At 40.1% G+C, this 20324-nt stretch overlaps 1 long non-coding RNA gene across 2 annotated transcripts; it reads right to left on the bottom strand.

Annotated features, from left to right (window-relative positions):
• Positions 1–759: 759 nt before the first annotated feature.
• LOC125701394 (uncharacterized) lies at positions 760–18861 on the bottom strand. Of its 2 annotated transcripts, XR_007380227.1 has the most exons (4): positions 18772–18861; positions 5410–5507; positions 4831–5285; positions 760–1254 (listed from the first exon to the last, which is right to left on the bottom strand). It is a non-coding gene; the product is annotated as an uncharacterized LOC125701394 (long non-coding RNA). The 2 variants fall into 2 exon arrangements; XR_007380226.1 differs by lacking the exon at positions 760–1254 and having other exon boundaries at positions 1269–5285.
• Between the last annotated feature and the right edge of the window lie 1463 nt (positions 18862–20324).

The raw sequence follows: 20324 nt of genomic DNA, 5'->3' as shown, positions 1-20324 counted from the left end.
CCCAGGAGAGACTTGCTACTAACTGAACACAATCCCTAATATTTAAACAAGTTAGCAGTACTAAATATTGTGTCCCACTGCTAAGCAGAGCATGAAAACCCTGAGCAGCTGTCAGCTTCACCACTGCTGCCATAAACTTCCTTCTACACAGTGCTGCTGAGGAAAAGCCACAGGTAGAGCTTTATAAACCTGGTTTCACCCTACCGCTAATGCACAGCTGTTTGGAACAGCAGCTACCCAAGTACAGCTGGATTATCTCAATTTCACACTCATCTGAAGCACTGGATCTTTACAAAACCCCTATTGATAACTGCACACATTCACATTGTTTTTCAGACCACTTTGCCAGAGCATAACTGCACCCACCATTACTTTTAAATGATGAATAATTTGATTGTATGATGGAGGTCTTAACATTTTTTTATTTCTTTTTTAAAGTATTATTATTAGGTTTGAATGTGAAGTTAATTCAATGTAACTGCAGTTGCCTTTGAACATTGACAAAGTGCTCAAACAGGTGGAAGCGGTGTAGGCTCAGGCTCTGTCCTACAGCCACCAGTGGAAGGGATTCCATACAAAGCTGCCAAAAGGCCACTGCAGAGGACCAGATCTGACTTCCCTATAGGCAGGAATGCATCTGCAACACTGACTAAACAGCAGGAACTTTAACTTGTGAGGCAGAGGAAAAACCCGTGAATGAACAATGGCCTAAAGCTGTAATCCAACTTATGAATCTTTATTAAAAAAAATTCCACATCTGTTGCAATTTGTCTTCAGTGCAAGATAAGCTAAGCTCATATTCGTCACAAGTGCAATGAGAAAAATGGGTAAAACAAAAGGGGGAAGAAACAATTTGGAACCACACTTTGAAAAATCAACCACATGCCATCACTCAGCTTTGGGTTACATCTTTACTTCCTGCATGCAGAGGGATGAGCAAGAGCTGTGTGCTCCTCAGTGATTTGCTTCCCTACCTTTATGCTCTCATGGTCACAGACTGCATTACTCTATTTAAATTCTCATCTATTCTCTGCCTGTAGCCAGCAGCACTCAGTTCACTCATCTGCAATTCTGATTGTGCACACAGCACCCCTCATTGCCTTCCAAGCATGTGCCTCTGGCGACTCAGTTATCATGTGTGTACTTAGGGTTCATCTACATACCGATCCATCAGGGAACCACAGTAACAGCTACACTTTGATTTCTCTCTTAAATACTGTTTGCCTTCTGTAAAACAGCCATCCAGGGAAACTTCTGTGGGAGCAAGCTGATCATTAGTCTGATAATATTTAATTAAACATTTAAGAAACAAACTCGACATTCAGAAGCCTTCCTCCTAGCTTTGTATACCATACAAAACAATATCCTATGATTTAAAAATTGCATTTGTAATTACATCTCAAAAATGCTCATTATCTCTCCGCTCAGAGCACAAACTGTTCTTCCCATAGCTTTATCTACACCACGTTCAATCATTTCTTTGGCAGGTTTCCCAACACAGTGTCATTGTGAGAACTGAATTAGCAGTGTAATATTTGACAGCCATAACAAACTTCTTACACAGGTATTTCCTTAAAGTAATGTGATGCACATGCATAGGAGCTCCGCAAAGTATTCAGCGGATAAGCTCTTCAAGCAATGGTAAGATGGAGGATATTGGTGGGGTTTAGGTGCTTCTTCCACAGGCAGTAAGTCCTAATGGTCATGGCATCTTTTTTGACAAGGCAAAATAATGGAATTAAAATTGTTTAAAATTATTAATATATGTCAGACTGCATGACAGTAGCGTGCCCTGCCCCACCTACCACTAATCTGGAAGAGACATGGAAAAAAAATCCTACTTTCCTCTCAATAGCAAAATAAACTTCTGCCTGCAAAGGACAGAATCAGAAAATGCATGGTCTGCAGTCCTGAAGCTTTAAGGAAACGAAGTAAAACTTCTATTGTATTCAACAGAAGCAGAATACAACACTCTGAAAAACAAACAATTCAGGAAAGCCTAAGAGGAACTGGGAACGCTCGACAAATGGTAGCATTTACTGCCTCATCTTTTACTGTATGAAATGAGCCCAAGAACCATGGCAATCATTTGGGCACGAAAGAAGCTCAGTAGGATATCCAGACCTGACAGCTGATAGTTGGGTTTTTTAAACACTTCCACAATCACATTTGGTCTGTCATTTGAGGCCAAGGCTTCCTGCCAAGTTTAACACTGCCTATCCCGCTTTTTCTCCAAGCAAGTGTTCTCTACAGTCTTCCTTGCCTGAGATTATCAACCTTTTTCCTCATCTCATCTTCAATAAAACATTCTCTCTTAAATACAATCATTCTTCTACTTACTCAGCTCAAAGATATTGCTCCCATGCTGTACACAAGCCATCTGTGTGAAGGGAAAGGGGAAAGTATTCATAGATGGTTTAAGAAACAAAGATGGCAGTGCTATAGTGCCAAACCAGTTGCTCTTCTAGAAGAGTCAGGGCTGCAGTGAAGCAAGTTGCTAAAGGAAGAATCAGGCATACTCAGAACATCAAGTAAAATGGATGACCTGAGATATACACATGATACATCTGCTGTGCTTCAATAAAAAGATGTCTGTTTGAAATGTGATGTCAAGATTTCCATAAAGAAAATAAGTGCTTTGTAAAATGTGATGTTACACTTGCATAATCTGAAATGTGGCAATAAAAATGCATTCACTGAAACACTACTAATTCTGAACAAGAATTAACCCCTTTTTATGCAGAGATAGAGTGTGAAGAGCTACATGTACGCTAGAGTTGAAGCCCCAAGCCTGCCTATGCTCCAAAACGATCCCATAGCAATAGCAGGGAGGAACATCTGCTGTTTTTTCACTCCCAAAGTGGGTGGATTTTAGTGCACAACAGAACACACTCACTTTGAGTTGTTCCTATCTGGTACACAGAGCAGAAATGAGATATAAAATGAAAAGCTGTTGACTGAGCCCTGCCCCAGGACGAATGAGAAAATAAGAGCAAGCTGTGCTTCAAGCCTACACTTTTCCCCACTTTTGTCTAGTCTAGACTTCTGATACATTGTAATGCTGTCCTCTTTGTAACAAGAGCTGCAACTCAGCTGAACTTTGCTTCCCCCAGAAAGTACAGCTCATAACGTCTTTTAATACCTGTTAAAGACACTGAGAGCTAGCTTGTAAAAAAAATAAAAGTCAGCAGCTAAGTGGAAAAAGGGGAAGGTATATAAAAAAGCCTCCAAAACTCCTAATGGATGCAACACTTGTGGAAGCATTTTCTTACCAGTTTTCAGGCCCTATTGAATGCTTATACTCCAGAACTGGTAACTTCACACTTGGAAGTGTATTTATCCATTCTACACTTTATACTATTACTTGCTGTACAGCATTGCTGAGCAGCTGGCCCAGAATCAGCTCCTGCTCAGTAAGTGACGTAGGGAGAAACCCTCTTCTGGCAAATATCAAACTGATATTTCAAACTGAAAAAATCATCATTTAAGCACATCTCCCAGGCTGGGGGGAAAGCAGCAGGCTAATGGAAAGTAAAAACATCATTTTGGGAGGTAGGGAGATGCTGAGCAGCCTCCTTTCGCCACAGCGTTTTGAAGGCAATAAGGTGAGCAAGCACTTTCCTAATGGAAGAACACAAGGCTGTATCCTGAAGCCTCTGAAGTCAGATTTGCTGATGAATTCAGTGTCAGTAGGATCCAGAATTATAATAAAAACTGCCATGGAAATAGGGGAAGAACAGAAAGGAATTAAAGATCAGCTCCCGGCCAGGAACAGGGAGCAGAAGGACCACAGCCCAACATATGCAGGGGAAATATCAGCTGAAGATCTATACCCATATTTTGTATGCTGAACTCTCACAAACAGCACTTCTGAACATTTTATAGAAATCTGTACAGGGAATTGTTAACCTCTTCAAAGTTCTGACATGTGTTGTTACTTATTGGAATGACTTCTAGAACAGAAGTTTTACCCTTTTTCCATCAATGTTACTGAGTAATAATAAGAGAAAATAGCATTAAGTGCAATGAGCACTAATCAATCCCAATCAGTTCCTAAGTACAATTAATTAAATTACTGTGTGCTGTACAAATGGATTTTTAAAAAATTAAATGTTTCATTTATTGACTTTTTAGATACATCAATATTCACTGCAAGGGATCCTTTTCCTAATAATGAAGTTAAGCAGGCAGAACATTAAGCAAGTTGCCAATTAGCTGAGTAGGTGTCTGGCCCCTCTTCCTTAAAACAGATGCAAACTCTTACTTGTGTCAGTGACTGTAGAATAAGCATATTGCAGTGGATCTGTACTTATAGAATTCCCCAGTGCCCATGTATTTTGCTAGAAAAGGTTGGGAACAGATATCACCCCTGGAAAAGCCATCTGAAATTTAAAAGTAAAGTTTTCACTCCCTTTATCCATGGAATAAGGGAAGCAAGAGTCCTTTTTTCGCCTACATCCTGCCACATCATCCAGTTCCAGTTACCACTCCCTAAAAGACCTTGTTCATCAGTTTCTGTAAGGAAAAAATACCATCAAGCCCCTCAAAACCTCAAACTCCTACCAGCAACAAACCAAGGTGTCCACAGATGGCACATAAATTTTTATAGAAACTTATTCACCATGGCACTGTATTACTACCAATGTTCAGGTTCTATTAGAGCACAGTCAAACATGAAAGGAGAAGGTGGGAGGAGTAATGTAATGCAGGGGACAGGAAGAAACTGTGTATTATGTTTCTGTGGTATTCAAGGCCGATTCTATGGCCTGCTCATGTATATTTTAAAGTAATAGTTTTATTATTGGAACCAGGATTTCATTTTAAACCCACCTTGGGCAGCTGGATTATTAGGTTAGAGGATATCAAAGAACACCATTTGCCAGCCACTGCTCAGGAAGGTCAGACTTACAGGGAAACATTTCAAGATCCTTTCTGAAATACATGATAAGGAAACATTCAATACAAATAGGAAAAAAAAAAATAGAAAGAAGAAATGTTTGACAGCATCACTTCATAATTTTTTCCAAAGAAGAAGTCAGAAATATCAAAGCAACCACATTTTTAAAGGGTGGCATTAGATAGAAATAGAAGAAAACCAGATTCCCCAGGAAACACGAATGACAAACATGACAATGATGGATTATAAATAGAGCTTCATGATTGTGTAACTTTTACTTTTTGTATACCAAGGAATGATGAGCCTTAACAGTTCTTAAGTCGTATTGTCCAAATTTCAAACTTCATATAAACTTCAGTGTATGGTGATTGAATGCCTTTGGTATGAGCTGTGAAGTAGAGAAGTGGAACCAGTATAAGAAATTTAACAGAAAGAAAAAGGTTAAAAAAAAAAAGTGAGAACTGCTTCATAAACACATAACAAATACACAACATAGAAAGGACAATTCTGACCTTGAAAATCTATGCAAGCACGAGGAGTAAGTGCCAGTTCACTTCAATCTCAGCCACTTCTGACCTTCCCGTATTCATCAGTCACCCCCTGAATGCACCTGTTTGAAGAGCATGGAATTGGTTCCATTCATTTTCATTGAATGCCACCAGCTCTGAGTCTGCAACACTAAAAGGCCTAACAGCAGAGTTTGAACATACTTTCTTCTGCAAGTTGAATTTAAAGAAACAGAGAAAGTGAGACGAGAACCAGGAGTTTGTCTGAAAATCACCATCAGTAAAATCTTTGCATCTAGAATAGGTCTCAAAAGCTCCATGAGAGCAAAGGCACCTCTCTGGAGGCTTAAACAGTGACATTTTAAGGGACCCATGATGCTAACATTTTCAGCCATTTCTGCATGATGATAGGTGTTCAAAGGGGAGGCTGGAGGTTCAGAGCAGTTACACTCTATGCTGAAACTCCCTTGATCACATGCAGGCAGCCAGCACCTCAAGCAAGGCTGCCATCTTCTGTCTCATATCTGCTCAAAGACAAGCAAGTTCTGTACTGCAAGTACACATTTTAACGTAGTGCCCTGAGTAGCCTCCACTGTCAAGCAGTCATGAAAGGCCCAACCTACAGATATGAAATCCAGCAGTAGCTTTGCTTTCATGCTTTAAAGCCCTCATAAGATGTTTCCCTGCCACATTAAACAAAACAGAACTGGGAACGAGAGTTTCCTAAATCAGGAGAGAATAATTATGACAATTATAACGTATTTAAGCTTATGTGCTGGCTGATCTTGCTGCTGGCAATCTGAACAACAAAAGCTTATTTCTGAAGGCGACTTACTTGAGGGAAACAGCATTAGAATCACAGGGCAAATAATCCTCTAATTTGAACTTCTAATATCTTCTAAATCATGCATACCAGAAGTGCAACAGTTCAGTTGCTTACCATATATTCATCCATATTATAAACTAGGAACTAAGGTCTAAAAAAAGTAAAAAATCCAAATGCAATTAAATAGAAATAAGTATGTTTGGATATTGCAGTAACCATCCAGTTAAACACAACAGTGGTATGACTAAATACAGTGGATCTAAAATGAAATAGACTCTCTTACTTTGAAAATCTGCAGAACAAATCTGTTACTGCTAATGAAAGGCCAGCTGATTGCAGCACAAAGGTTAAGTTTCAACTCAATGAATGTCTGAACCTTGTCCAGCTACAAGTCTTGATTGAAACAGATCAAAAAAATAAAATATTCCTTTAGTTATTAATGATTTTCCCATCAGCAGTATTCTAGTTTTGTACTAGAGTCGTTATCTGAAACACTAATCACCCTTTGCTAGTTCTAATCAAGTTCTACTCTTGTTTCTGCTGTTTTCTTTCCAAAGTGATTATGAATGAGTTGTTGGGACTGAATTCCCACTGTAGCATCAGAAAGTTAAATCACCTTTTCTGAAGACAGATGATTTCTTTAGAAACATCAGGCAGAAATGTTACAGATCAAGGAGCTTCCATTTTGAGTAACTGTGGTGTCATTAAGAAGCCCTCATGAAAACCTGCTCCCAGATCTGATACCTGGGATCTCGTCTATTTTAACAAGAACATCATTAAAAGAGACTTGCCCTCTTTAGATGGTAAAACCAATGTACCAAATGCTAGGCTATGCACACGTAAATAAGGCAAAACAAGAGAAGAAATCCAAATTGGACCTTTTAATGAATTCAGAGCTCCCTCTCAATAAACTTGCACAAATATTGTTTTTGATTCTGTCTTTTTTTTGGAAGGGGCCCTGGGCAACCTTGAGCTTCTACCAGATCTGAAGGCTGGCAGTCCTGCCTGCAGCAAGGAGGTTGGCACGTGATGATCCCTGGGGTCCTTTCCAACCCAAGCCATTCTATAGTTCCATGTAGGAGTGGCTTTTTTTCCCTGTTATATTAGAGTAGCTAACCAAAAAGAACAGGGAGATGATTAAGTGTGAAATCTGATGGAAAGTACCTCCTAATGCACTTTCAGGTACAGCTCAGACAGGATAAGTCCAGGCCAGAAGCATCCAAATATCTGATTCACACTACTTCCACTCAATAAAGTGAAAAATCAATTTACAGCAACAAAACAAACCCAAACAACTCCAGTAAATCATCATTCCAAAGCAATGCACGTGTATTAACCACCCTGAGATATTTACCCTTGAAAAAAATATTTGATATTTTCTTGACTTATGTTGGGTGACCAGAGAAGTTTGCAAGTCATGTCAACTGTCTGTGACAATACATATTTCTTCCAACTCTGGCATGCCTTAGTGAATTTTGCTTGTTATATTTGACAGATGGCTATTAAGGCAAATTTCTGAAGGATATTGATGGGCAAAGAAAAATCCAGAATAGAAGAGAACTGTCACAATAAATTCTGAACAAGCAAAGAGGAAAGGGAGATTGCACCGAGTGACCGGAGGAGCAACACAAACTGGGGAGGGAAAAGAGTAGCAATAGCATTACTGGTGCCAGCATCAAAACCAAACTGCAAGATTTTCCTACTAATAGCTTCTGGCTTTGCCCATAGAGGGGATGGCATTTGACATTTTTTCCTTGTAATAAGTAATTTGTTTTTACAAAGCTGTGAGGAAATTGAACTTGTCAGCACGTTAAGTGCATTTGTCTCCGGGAATATAATAAACTACACACGTGGAATTGATAGGTTTGGAAACTGAAATTAATGAAAAATTAGATTTGAAATCGTAATTTTTTTTTTTAATCCACTCAGATGCTCAAGTTTTACCAGTTAACTATGCACAATAATTTAATCTTAAATGAAATCAATAGAAAATAAACATTACCAGGGCAGATAGTCTGGTAGAATAAGTATTAAAATCAGTGCATTCCAGTTTTCCACTGACAATACCTAATGTTACATTCACAGCTGAAAACTGACCAGATTTTAGTATAAATGTAGTATTTGGGTGTTTGTGTGTATATACATAACATATATAACTGACATTTAAAAATTGGTGGCCAGACTCCTGCAAGTTTCATTTAGCACTTGGAATATATATTGTAGACTGTATATTAACTTAAAATAACTACATGGAGCAGCATGGGGTTAGTTGCTTGTTTCTTCTCCTCTAGGCTCAGCACATAGCACTTACCTTGAAAACACAACAGGATGAAAAAAAAAAGTAGATTTGAGCTGTTGAACAACTTAGATTTCTGTTATGACCTTAACTGACAATGAGTAAATTACTCTGTGGTTTACAAGCAGCAATTATATTGTTTCTCAGAATGAACTGAAAGGCACAGAGGAGAAAATTTTAAGATATTATGAAATTGACAATATTCCACAGTAGTTTAATGGTTTGTACAGAAACCTTTAATCCATTTTGGCACTATGTATCACATCTTTAGTTGGAAAAGACTTTCAAGTTGCTAGAACAACTTGCTCTCCTTAGCTTTTTTTTTTTTTTAAACATGCTGCTTTGCAGTCTATTTACCTGTGCAATACAGAAACTGCAGAAGACTTTTCTTTTGCTCAGTTATTGTGGCTTAACTAGATTTGTGAAAGAAATACAACCATTTGAATAACAAGATACACATACCACTGCATACACCATATCAACATAACGTGTACTTTAAGGTAACAGCTCTTTCCAAATGAAGGTCATACTCCAAGAAAGCAATCTTAAAGACACTGCAGTTGTCAATTCAGCGTTGAAGCTAAATTGACCTCTACCCAAGAGGTGAAGCTGCAACAAGTTTACTCCCCAGCACGTTCCTATTGTTCCAACTTACAAAGCTCCTCATCATCCCTCATATTTACTCACCATCAGTGCTGCCTGCGCAAATAGGTGCCATGCACCATATAAAGCTCATCAGGAAGGACGTTTCTCTACAGCAGTAACATTTCCTTTCATAAATGTCTCACCACCTTATTATGCACTGTGTTGTCCTCTCCTCTCTTGCTCCCTTGGGGAGCAATTTTCCTTGAAACCTGTGCTATAAGTTGCCAACAAAACACAAGTAGAATTGATATACAAAGGTGACATTACTTGCACTGTTCCTCTGCTGTAGCAAATAAGGATCAGACTGAAGCCCACATTCTTGCCTATAAATGTGCTCATTCAGTCACTGATAATCATTTCACGTGAATCTTATTACCCAGGAAATTATGCATTTCATGATCCCATCAGCTGTTACTATCTAATAAAAAAATCTCACATTTCTTTTCTGTTCTCTCTCTCATTTAGGAGGAATTGTCTTTAAAATTTCATATGGTAAATTGCTTTGCCTTTTTTTCCACCTGCACTGGGGCCCAGATGCGTAACTACATGCAGGAGGAACTACCATCAGTGAAATAACATCAACCCTTGGCAAAGTCTTGCAAGGTTAAATTCTCAAAATCCTGAAACTATTTCCAGTTTGCAAACACCAATGGAAGCCATCTTACAGAGGGCTCACAAGTTTGTGAAAGTTAGATTAATTACACCCTATAGTGCTGCAACACACTGAACACCCTCAGGTCTCCAGCATAATATATTCACATCACTGTTCAAATGATTGCTATTGCTTGAGACAGATGAAAAACTCCTTCAAATGCAGGTCTTAATTCACACTCTGCTATAGGTTTGTTTGCAGAGAAGGCTGCCCCTGAAAGGGACAGTGAGAAGCACAAGAACACAGCTTCTGCAGGACTGTTGATAATAGCCCTAGGAAGCATAGCTGGGATCCATTTAAAAAGAATTTAGGAAGAAAATATATTCCTCTATAAAATATGTATCTAAAATTATAACCAGTTTCAGGGAAGTCCATCCAGATCCAAACCTACTGTTCAAAACAGGTACAGCATGCCCACAGAGAGCAATCAGATCCTCCAGGGAGCATTCTTTGAATGTGAGTGCTGGAGAAGCACCTGAGTTTGTTAGCAGCAAAGCACTGGAGAATAAATCCAGGGAGAGAAAGCAGTTTAAACAATGACCAGAATACTTCCTGCTGCTATCTTCAAACAGTCCAAGCCATTCTCTCCCCCCTTCCTGTTTTCCTACAGCCCAAGGCAGCATTGTGGAAGCCCTCCTTGCATTCGTTTTCAACAGCCTGAAAGTTTTGCTGCTTTCTACAGACTTTAAAAATGAATTGCTTTGTTGCAAGCCATAATCTGCCCGATGTGCTCAATATGCTCGCTTCTGCTTCAGCATTGTTAGAACTCAGCAGCAAGTCAAGTCACAGAGAAGACAGCTCCAGGGTGGAAACGCAGCCCTGCACCACTGAAACCCATCTGGCAGGCAGGTATCTACAAAATGCACTTACACCAGCGGGAACAAAGTGCAGAGAAACACAATTAGGGATTTATGTCTCTCAGAAAATTACAAGTGCAGTCTTCAGAGGAACCATTGTAACCACATGGATGTGCTTTACCTTAGAATCTCACTTAAACTAATGGTTTCTAAATTACTTGAGTGGAAAATCAAAAGTGCAATGCTGTGCTTGAGAAATCATTTGCATTTCATTGCGTATGCTTTTCAGTTTCCATTAAACTCCACATTATACAGAGATTTTTAATTCATAAAATATGGTAATTAAATGAAACCATTTGATTGGGCAGATGATAACTTCTGAAGAAAAGATATTTGTGGATATGAGATACTTCTGGCTATCTGCCTCGCTCAGGAGGAACTCTACATCTCCTAAGCATCACATGCTCATAGTTTTGGGAAAACAGGTTTTAATGAAAACTATAATCTACCTGAAAATGAAACTGTGTTTCATTTTTTTTCCTCCCAAAACAATTCCAAGAGCAAACCTCTGTGAGTCGTGTCAAAGAATTTCAGAACATTCAGCACATACACATAATGCACTGGTGGGTTAATTCGGAAGTTGCAAAGGTGTTTAAGCTCTATTTCCAGGCTGAAGCACTCAATCTTTTACGTAAGAAATATGAAGACTGGGGTGAGCTTAGGAAATAAAGTGCAGAAAAAGTTTTCAAGTTCGCTTTAGGAAGGTTTAAGAGTAGCCAAGGAGATGGTGGAATCAACTTCGCCAAAGACTTAATAAAAGGTTTACAGACATTCACACCTAATGCTGGAATTGCCAAAGACTGATGATCCTGCCTGCAGAATAGCCAAGATTTCTTGTACTTTTAGCCCTGTTGCAGATGGTTTGTTATTTCACAGCAAATAAACCTCTGTCACTGACTTGTGGGAGAGCTGGCAACACTCAATTTCCTTAGCACTGTACACTGTTCTCATTTTGAGAAAAACAAGTGCAAAACATACAGCAGTCACCCTTCCAAACTGCAGAATACAGTGTGCATTTTTGATCATTTTTGCTTCCTCTGCATAAGCAGAATAAATCTGTCAAACAACAATTATTTTTATTACAATTGACATTTTGATGACATCCTAAAAAACATTACCAGATTCGATCATTTTCAGCTTTATTCTCAAGTGCTAAATTGACATTTGTAAAGATCTGCCTTAGATGGGATTTGCAAGAGGAGAAAGGGTTGGTTGGACCATATTGGTCACTACTGGTACATAAAGAATTCAATCCCTGAAGGGTCACTGTGGAATCATTACTGATATTGGAACTGTTCAGAGAACTGCTCAGTGATGTGAATGGGATCAGATCTGCATTGCTTCGTAAGCTAGAGACCAACACAGAAATCAACCCATAGGATCAGATAGACATCTGGGTAATTTACTGCTAGACTACAATGGAGACACTGCAGTTGTTTTTCATTCATCCTATAGATTACTTAACACAGTTTTCTGATGTTCTGAAGTCTAAGGCATTCTTCACAGTAGGAAGTTTTGTGTTCTTTTAGTGAGCAAGTTTTGAAGTGTTTCACATTTTATTCTGATCAGCACAGCACCATGCATGTGAGCAACCCACCAGGGGTGGGTCGGTCACTTTCATTGATGGGCACCAGGAAATTTCTTTCATAAATAACCTTAGAAAGTAATGACAGCAGAATCATTGGTGTTTACATGAAAAGTAATTGAATATCAATCTAAACATACTGGCAGCCTCTCGGCAGCTCCAGTTTCGCTTTAACTTATTGAATTAATCAAGTTGTGACACAGTGACATGTTATTACAAAAGCTGAAGAAGGAACAGGAAATCACAAAGTTAAGATGAAAGAAAAAAAGATCTTTTTCCACTTTGTTGTGCATGAAACTTTGCCAGTAGAGGAGAATAAGGCCATAATGAAAAAGACTGCCATAGCTCAAATCCACTTATCTAGTGCTTCATCTGGCAACAGCCAATACTGACCAGTGGTAAAACAAAACAAGCCAGATAAACAAAGCCCCACACTTTCAAACTATTCTCTGCATACTCATTCTTTCTTTAGAAAAAAGGCCAAAGTGACTATTTTGCATTAATTCCCATCTATTTTTCAAAGGAAAATTGGCAAGGCAGCAAATGCCTCAGTGTGTGAGCTTGTAGGTGAGTGCAGCCTCATTGGCTATGAGCGGAGTTCTGTAGGATGCAGCAGTTTTCTGAAGAAGAGTTAAAAGATGCCATCCCTTTTGATTCCAAGTGGCCATTACCATGACTCCTTTGAAGTACTTCAGCCACAGAACAGCTTGTTTCAAGATTTCACTCCCATTCATTCAAAAGCCTGCATGAAGCGCCTGCTTTGTGACTAAAACACTGGTACAGGCCCCAAAGCAAAGTGTTGGTAAGTACTCATGTTTGTGCAAGCATTCACGTTATTCCTAATAGCCAGAACTACGTTCTCTCTGCCAAAATACTGTCAACTCTGCCCCCCTCAACGATTTCCTAACATGATGAAGAGTGGAGCTGGGACAGGAATTACTGTCTGCAGACCTACAGCCTCCTTCTGCAGCCACTACATCATATGATTGTGAATAACTGCAGGCATGGAGAGGCATTTGGAAGCACAGTGATATACTCAATCACACAAATGTGTATTTAGTGCATGCTAGGACCAGTCCTTATTATAAATGGACGACTTCGTAGCACAAATAGGATGCTGCATAATCAAGTAAAGATATTCATTCCTTTCTCCCAAGAGCTCATAGACGCATAACAAAACAGAAGTCAGCATCTTGAGCTGCTAATGGCTAAAGGAAAAACAAAATATTGAAAAAATATTTTACTTTAGAGAATATTTGTTAAAAACTCCACAGGTGATGCACCAGCTACTCTTTCCCTACCCCATGCCCCCTCTGCCTTACAGAGGCAGATGAACACAGACATCTGCTAACAAAGTGCTGACAGCTCATACAGCAGGAGGGAAACTGTGTCAAAGGATCTTCCTTCTCTAAATGACCTTCATGAGATGCTGCATAGGACACAGCAAAATGCTTGTACTTCCCAGCAGCCCCAGCCTAGTGCTGCATTTGCTGTTTTCTGATGCACCACTTCTAGAGAAGTGTTGGGGGAAGCAGCAGGTTTCAATTTCTTCTTAAAGGAGAAGATTTTTAGGAGCATCTCCTCTGGCAAAGTACCACAAATGCTCTCAAAGAAAAACATGCAGGATGCTTTAAACCTCACAATATATTCCCCTGCTGCAGGGGGGAACCTACATAACTTCATCACTGATTTTGAGAGAGATATCATTTTACAAGACATAATTTGTTTTTAAGAAATGAACAGAATGAACAGATGTCAAATTTACCCTGATGGGAAATGAAGCCTGCTTTTCATCCACACTGCAAATCCACACACCCTACAATAAGAGCTGACAAACCCCTCCTGAAGCACATGCTAAGCTGTGCACTCTTTTCTTATGCCCATCATTATGAGCTACCATAGAACATAACAGAACTTCAATCAGGTATTTAATGAGCTGGGATTTGCATCTATTATAGAATAATATTTGGCCACACGGCCATTACAGGAACAGGAATTACAGTTGTAGGCAAGCTCCTCATCTCCTTGGGCAGCAGGAACCTCTCATTCCCACAGAAGTGATGATAACAGTGCATCTCAACACAACCCAAACTCTGCTTCCTCCCTCCCACCCTGAGCAGGAGAAGTGAGCAATGCTGCCCCAATTTCCCTGGCTGCTGCTGCTGCTCCATGCGGGCCGAGATCCATTGGGACACATGGTACAGAGCTGGGATACCTTTGGGCTCCTTGACACCCATAGCAACATTGCTCTCTTCTGGAGGCATACTACAGGTTCACTTTCATGTTACTAGTTACACTGCTGCGTTTGCTGCAAGGCATGAAACACTGCTTCAGTATAGAGTCCTGCAGAGACAGAAAAGCAAGGAAGCATCCTCATCCAGAGGGATACTCTGGGCACGTAATGTGTACGTCTGCAACTGCAAAAATCAGATCCAGTCACCCAGAGAGGATTTCCACTTTGTATTCTCACGTTAAGTACCTTCAGCTCAAGTCCTGTGTTACCATCATTTAAAATACAACTACAAAATCTGTTACTGAAGGATCAAATTTCAGCCAAACCTCCTGAATTCAACTTACTACACGACAAGATAGTTAAAAATTGTTAATGGGGTTTCATAATTGAGTTAAACCTACAGCTCTTCCAGCTATACACCACTTAAAGATCTGCACTGCATCAACTTTAAGACAGACAATATCAGAGGATGGCTGAGATGTTGTAAGACTGCGACAAAAGCTTTAGATGATAAAAGGCAAAGTACAGTGCATGGCAGGGGTTTCAGGAACACGTTCTCATCCCCAGCTTACACACAAACACAGTCAGGGCAATGCTGTTTAGAGCCACAGCACAGACAATACACCCAATAGCAACTCCTCAAAGAAGAAATGGCTTTTTCTGCAGCAACAGCAAAGCCAGCTCTCTTGGGCAATCAGAAATAAAATATTTTCATTGCTCAAAATACAAACAATGACAATAAATGGCTGTGCTATGCAACAAATGCCAATCGAATAGAAAATCACACTTTCCTTTTGATGGGATATTAAATATAACACTGCCACAGTCTGATACCTCTTCTCAGTTTGCATTACCCTACAGACACAACTTAGTTACATACATTTTGTTTTATTATTCCTACCATGTAATATTAATCTGTTCTTGGGCAGTAATTAATTACCATTACATATTTTCACAGCTCCATGGTATCCTCAGGGGAAGGATCCTACTACATATTTAAGAAGTAGATTAATGTGTACTTATGTAGATGGACCCTTTGGAATAATTTACATTTTGTTAAGATGATTTCTTAGTCCAAATGGCTTTTCTTCAATGCAAGAATAGCAACAACCACAAAGTGAAGCACACTGATAGTAAGAAATAAAGATGAATTAACACAGCATCCTTTGAGAGCTCAAGGAACAGTCCCATCTTCAGTAATGAGGGTATTCAGCAATGAGATAAGGAATGAAGCAGATCCTTCATTTTAATCTGTTTTCCAAAAGGTAGAACCAGCTGTTAGTTGGTGTGCTTTGAGGAGTGCCACCCCAGAGCATCGTCAGAGTGGATGAAACTGAAGAGGTCTTCCTTTACTCTTTCATTGCTGTAATCCTGCAGATATAATTACTTCAGACTTCCAGCCTGATTCAGAGCAGACTGAAATTAGTGCAAGCCTTTCCTCTGACTTCAGATTAGGCAGCTAAATACTGACTCTGTACCTGTACAAGGAGGGTAACTAACACAGTTTGAGGGTGCATAACTCCATCCATGTCAAAGTATAGGGTTTCTAGTAAGATCAACATCTCCTGACTAATCACTGCATTCCCACTTCAAAAGAAAGGAGAATAAACATTTTTTTCACTGAATGAATGAATTCAAACATGACAGCTGAAGTGATAGAAGTTAATGGAGAAAGCAGCATTTCAACTGTAAGGAACAATAGATAACTATTGAGGTCACAGAAACAACAAGAACAATAGCTAGGGACTTGCTATGCAGTGCTTCTCACCTACAGGGAAGCCAGCTGACCTTTTCTTTTATCCTTACTTGCATAGGCTGTTTCATAGTGTTCTAAAATTAATTCTGATCACTTTAGCCACTGAACCCAAAGAGGTGCAGCATGACACTCAGTTTCCCTATGAAGATTTAGCAAATATTTTGCATTCTAGTAACCTGTATCGTTCACCAATGATGAGCATGCAGACAGTACTCATCCCACCAGGCACAGATCACAGCTGTTTAACTCCCAGTGAACCCCTTGAGCCTATTGCTGAGCACTCAGCTTCAGCCTTGACCTCTGAGAATCAGCTGCATATGAAAGCTTATTTCTTCATTACTTTTGCACCTCAGAGCCAACTATTAACAAATACTGGAAGAAGGAATATTTTTTTACCCTTAAAGTTTTTAAATAAAAGTCAGTTCTGCCTTCAAAACAGGGCAGTTGGGCTGCACCATCAATTCTCCATTGTCTTTGTAGCAGCAAGGCATGGCAGCACACTGAAACACAATGATAATCTAAACGTTCACAAGTTGCCATGAAAGAACGATGGCCCTTTTCAAAGCATGAGCAACTCCTGACACGAGATCAGAGGAGATAAAAGGTTGTACTTCACTCCTTTCAGGGCCTCACTGCCAATCCCTCTTCAACCCCTCACAGTTCATATGTCAGGTGTGTAACCACCAGCCTGTGCAGTAATTAACACAAGCAGCCAAAGCTGAAAGGGCACGCTAAGCACATAGAAGTGCACATGTATGTGCTTCTAACGAAGGTAGCTGTGTTCAGGAAAGCATTGTACTATTTTTCAATTAGATGTTTCATTCTGCCTTTGGTCGGCCCAACTCTCCTCTAGAAAACTGAAGAAAAATGATTAAAAGGAAATACTGTGCCTGCATATCAAAGCCTGTACAATAGGCCACCTCATTAAGCAACTTTCAGCCTGAGAGGCCAAGACAGCCACAGGTGCAGCAAATAAAGTGCTTCAGTTTCATTAGAAGACTTACTTCTGTCAAAGCAATACATTTTGGTCATCTTTTCAACTAACACTTTTTTGATCAATCAAGAATGATTAATCTCTAAATTTGCAACCAATCAAGTTCCCTGGTTGTCACTACACCGATAGCTCAGCTAACTCTGCTTCAAGAGAGCAGCATGAAGCCTGTTCGTGCTGTTAAAGACAGCCTACCACCAGTATTTTTACCTTAGCCTTGTTTTATAGGGGTATTTTACACTCCCAACATTCACAAAGGGTATTAGAAAATTAGAACATTTGTTCCAAAAGCTCTGAGAGAGCCATGAGCATCTGATCTAAGTAATGAAGAGAGCAGCCATCCTCTTGGCTTGCTATTTCATGTACACAAATGTCCCCAGCCACTTTAACACGGCTGATATGATTATCTGGGGTCAAATCACCACTAAACTGCCGATGAATTACTGGAAGGAGCTGATGGGGATGGAAATGAAAGCTGTACTTCAGCAACCACCAACCAGAGTGGTTTTGGTGCAGTTTACTTTGATTACTGCTTTCCCCACATCCTCCTCTGGAGGACCACGTGTCAACCAATCAGGCTAACGAGATTCTGATGATGTTACACGATCCTTAAAAACAGAGGGTTTTCTGGGAAATCCAAAAACCAGGAAGGTTGAAACAGCAAATGAAGCAGTTCCCCGAAGACAAACACCGATTTCTTCTGAAAGCAAAAGCTGCAGGAGCTAGAGCTGAATGGCTACAGGAAAAATCAACGACAGAAGTCAGAGCCTGAATATTCCCAGCAGAACATTCATTCAGATGAACGGTTGCTATAGCACCAACTCCCTTTATGTGAATTCACTCCTAAGGATCCAAAATAGCTTCTTTTTTAAGTTAAAAAAAACTCAGGGAGATACATTTTATCAGTAACACCACTGGAGACAGTCTCCAATCACACAGCAATAGCCACCAATCTCTGAGAGCTTTGTTTCTAGTATTCACCGACTCTAGCAGCAGGCTCTGCTTCACCCCTCAAACTCACTAATGTCTCGTTCTTTGACCACAGCAGTAAAAAAATCCAATCCATCAGAGGTGATTTCCACCTGTGGTAGCAGCGTGGTTAATGCTGTCGGCACAGCTGCAGCAAGAGGCAAACAGCATGAGGCAGATGAGCTGAAAAGCAGCTCTCCACTGAGCTCCTATGGGAGGACTACTCCCTTCCAGATAGCCTCTATTCATAATGGGTAATCAGACGCTGAGCCATTAGGCTTAGGCAGGGGTTACACTCTCAGGGAAGGAGGAATCTCATAATAGGCAAGGATTGCAACGTGGGAGAGCGAGTTCTATGCACTTTCAAATTAAATCTGGTTAACTAGAAACAAAAAAAGTAGAAGTCAATAGGCATCACAGTACTTCACACTCATATATTGAAAAAAAGTCTCCTTTCCCAACACAGGGAAAGGTGACAGCTGATAACCAGTTCTAAACTACCAAAAAAAAAAACAGTGATAGGCACAACCAAATTAAAGAAAAAAAAGACTGACTTACCTGCCCCAAGGTAGGGCTCACAGAATACTCCAAAAGGAAGGATCTCCATGTAGAGAGCCAACCCCTGTGGCAGCCAGCCCTTAAATGAGGCTTAGGGAGGGGTGGGACCACATTCTACCCCTTCCAGTCCCATATTCGAATTGCTTTCACCTGTGCTCCCAGGGCTGGCTGCGTCCTTTCACCAGGTGCTCAATCGCTGGCTCAGGCTGTGACTTGGTGATTCCATACACCTAGTTGTGCATGAAGTCTCCTCCTGTTAGCTAGAACAAGCGATTCTACATCAAGGCAGGATCAAAGTGAGAGGGCGTTGAGTTGGTAAGCTGAACTTTGAGGTCTGAAGCTGACAAATTGGCTTTGAGCGAAGCACTCTGGCCAAAGTAAAACAGCCTTATTGCTGCACTAAGTTATGTCATGGATCCAACTGTCCCCTGCTGATTTCCAGCATTGGCTGATGATGAGATACAAGTCTTTCTCTGATCGGTTCTCTCTCGTGTATGAGGAATTAGCTTGGAACATTAACATTTAATTAAGTTAAAAACCAAAAGCTTAATGAAATGACTGTGTGGTATCACCGTCTTTAAGGACCTAATTGAATCGCAAATTGAGTCATTTTCTCTTGGTTGCTGCCAGAGTACTTAATAAAAAGGGCAAATATATTTGACTTTGTGGTGAAACAGTAATCACCTGCCCTTTCTGTGCCACACACCGTGTTTAGAAGGGAACAGAGGCTGCGTTTCAGCGGTAGTGATGACTTCACCTTGGAACTTGTTGAGAATCACTGCATTACATCAGGCTTGAACACCCAGGCACATTGCTGCCCAAATTTCCTGTGTCTGAGCTGTCATGAAATTAAGGAGCATTGTTTTCACTTCATTGGGCTGATGCACTTAACAGTTCATGCAGTTGAGTACAGATAGCAATAGAAATTGCTGGAAGTTGGGTGAGTCCAGGTCTCCTCTACTGCACTCTGCAACCTTCTAGCTCTGATTTCTCCACAACCAGTGAAATTCACAAGAATTCTTCACCATTATTCATCTTTTTAATATTTCTGAGGCAAAGACAGCAATAAATGAAACAAAACCCTTCAGTTACTTCCTTTCTTGCCAGCTCCAAATACCTTATTTTTATGTCAATCTGTACTATCTTGAACAGATCTGACAAGCTTTCCATTAATAATTTACATAGCTTTATCTGAACATCAGATTTGTTCTTTCAGACCACATTGATATCCAACATTACTGTGACACCTCCTCCCATCCATGTTGAACTCAACAAGACAGAAGTTCTTACTTGATAAAAGATACCTTAAGAGATACACAGTAACATGCAGTGCTATAGGGAACACATAAGAAATTCCAGTGAGGAGCCATAGGATCCCACAGAAATACTTCCTCCCTCCCTCTCAGATGTCTCAGCAGGGACAGACAGACCAGCCAACAAGCAGCCACTGCTTGCAGACGGTTTTGTTTATGCACCCAAACAGTTCTGTCCAATATAATCCCAGAGGATGGCACAGTGTGCCACATGCTACATTCCACCTCTCATTTCACTCA

Source organism: Lagopus muta, chromosome 16 (genome assembly GCF_023343835.1).
Source record: "Lagopus muta isolate bLagMut1 chromosome 16, bLagMut1 primary, whole genome shotgun sequence".
Lineage (NCBI taxonomy): Eukaryota > Metazoa > Chordata > Aves > Galliformes > Phasianidae > Lagopus > Lagopus muta.
This window is presented reverse-complemented; position numbering and strand designations above follow the sequence as displayed.